At 33.5% G+C, this 2,980-nt stretch overlaps 1 protein-coding gene across 1 annotated transcript in view; it reads left to right on the forward strand.

The window, feature by feature from the left end:
• LOC125026764 (enkurin-like) overlaps positions 1-223 on the forward strand; it is a 12,067-nt gene extending 11,844 nt beyond the window's left edge. The window contains exon 6 of the mRNA XM_047615358.1: positions 1-223. This exon is cut by the window's left edge and continues 439 nt beyond it. The gene's annotated coding sequence lies outside the window, so the exon portion shown is untranslated.
• The last annotated feature ends 2,757 nt before the right edge of the window (positions 224-2,980 follow it).

Consider the following 2,980-nt stretch of genomic DNA (forward strand, 5'->3'; position numbering starts at 1 on the left):
GGTCATTGGCAAAGTAGCTGGGTATGAGCACTGGTATGGACACTGATAAGATCATGGGTCGGGTCACTAATAAAGCCAATAGCAGTATCATAGGTATGGGTACTTCTAAGGTCATTGGCCCCTAGTAAGTTCAGTGATAAATAGTGATTTAATTTGTATTTTAAACACCCGCAGACAATGTATATATGAATGCACATGTGTATTTACGCATACACGCACGTAGACCAACAAATCCACACACACACACACACACACACACACACACACACACACACACACACACACACACACACACACACACACACACACACACACACACACACACACACACAACACACAGTTATGAGAATTGTATTTATTCAAAAAAAAACTGAAAGGCGACTATATTTAAACTGCCTGAATAATCCGAATAAAACTGGAATGGAAAAAGTCGTTTCTGTTACTCCTGTGATGTACTTTTCTTCAGCAATATTATAGGTATAAGCACAAAGGAAAAATTAATGGAATACATATCCACACACAAGCAGACGCATATGTGTATTTATATACATGTGTTTATGTATGTATATGTATGTGTGTGTACATATGAATATCACACACACACACACACACACACACACACACACACACACACACACACACACACACACACAAAACCCTAGAGAAAGAGCATAACAGCAGTGGGGAATCCAACCGAAAGAGAAATGCAAAACAGCGCGATATTCCCCCACGACCTCTCCCTCCCTCTCTCCCTCTCCCTCTCCCTCTCCCTCTCCCTCTCCCTCAACACCGGCCGTTCAGTCCCACGAGAGGTCGGGACCGCCACTCACCTAGCACCTCGGTAGTTTTAGCGCCGTCCCGTGGCACCGCGTAAGACTACAGGTTCTAATTAGGCCTGATATGCAAGAGCTGTGTTGACTCCCTCCACCGTTTCCTTACTTATTTCGGCGTTTTCCCTCGTCTCCGCGTGTCCTTTAAGGCGGTTCCTGAGGGACATTTTCCCCGGGATGCGACTCGGCCGGTTTTAGGGGACGCGGGCGTATTTTAGTTTGGGTTTCTGGTCTGTATATGTTTTTCTTTCTTTCTTTTTCTCTTCATTATCATTATCGTCATCGGTATTGTGGTAATGTTATTGTTATTGGCATTGTTGGGAGTGTTGTTGTTATGGTTATCAATGCTGTTTTGATCGTGATTATTATTTTTTATTTTTTATTATTATTATTATTATTATTATTATTATTATTATTATTATTATTATTATTATTATTATTATTATTATTATTATTATTATTATTATTATTATTATTATTATTATTATTATTATTATTATTATTATTATTATTATTATTATTATTATTATTATTATTATTATTATTATTATTATTATTATTATTATTATTATTATTATTATTATTATTATTATTATTATTATTATTATTATTATTATTATTATTATTATTATTATTATTATTATTATTATTATTATTATTATTATTATTATTATTATTATTATTATTATTATTATTATTATTATTATTATTATTATTATTATTATTATTATTATTATTATTATTATTATTATTATTATTATTATTATTATTATTATTATTATTATTATTATTATTATTATTATTATTATTATTATTATTATTATTATTATTATTATTATTATTATTATTATTATTATTATTATTATTATTATTATTATTATTATTATTATTATTATTATTATTATTATTATCATTATCATTATCATTATCATTATCATTATCATTATCATTATCATTATCATTATCATTATCATTATCATTATCATTATCATTATTATTATCTTTGTTTATCTCTTGATTGATAATAATAATGGTAAAAATATCAACAATAATAATAATAATGATGACAGTAATGTTAATAACAATAATGATAATAATAATAACAATACGAATCATAATAATAATGATAACAATGATAATAATGATAATAATAACATCATCAACAGTAACAATAATAATAATAGAAGAAGAAGAAGATCAACAACAACAACAACAACAACAACAACAACAACAACAACACTAACCTGACAATGATAGCAAATATTGAAGCGATTGTAAGTTAGGATTTCGGCAACACTAATATCTAGAATCAAGTGATATAACAAAAGATACTCACATCCAACCTTACCCTCAGAATGACCTTCACATCCAACCTTACCCTCAGAATGACCTTCACATCCAACCTTACCCTCAGAATGACCTTCACATCCAACCTTACCCTCAGAATGACCTTCACATCCAACCTTACCCTCAGAATGACCTTCACATCCAACCTTACCCTCAGAATGACCTTCACATCCAACCTTACCCTCAGAATGACCTTCACATCCAACCTTACCCTCAGAATGACCTTCACATCCAACCTTACCCTCAGAATGACCTTCACATCCAACCTTACCCTCAGAATGACCTTCACATCCAACCTTACCCTCAGAATGACCTTCACATCCAACCTTACCCTCAGAATGACCTTCACATCCAACCTTACCCTCAGAATGACCTTCACATCCAACCTTACCCTCAGAATGACCTTCACATCCAACCTTACCCTCAGAATGACCTTCACATCCAACCTTACCCTCAGAATGACCTTCACATCCAACCTTACCCTCAGAATGACCTTCACATCCAACCTTACCCTCAGAATGACCTTCACATCCAACCTTACCCTCAGAATGACCTTCACATCCAACCTTACCCTCAGAATGACCTTCACATCCAACCTTACCCTCAGAATGACCTTCACATCCAACCTTACCCTCAGAATGACCTTCACATCCAACCTTACCCTCAGAATGACCTTCACATCCAACCTTACCCTCAGAATGACCTTCACATCCAACCTTACCCTCAGAATGACCTTCACATCCAACCTTACCCTCAGAATGACCTTCACATCCAACCTTACCCTCAGAATGACCTTCACATCC

Source organism: Penaeus chinensis, chromosome 7, assembly GCF_019202785.1.
Source record: "Penaeus chinensis breed Huanghai No. 1 chromosome 7, ASM1920278v2, whole genome shotgun sequence".
NCBI lineage: Eukaryota > Metazoa > Arthropoda > Malacostraca > Decapoda > Penaeidae > Penaeus > Penaeus chinensis.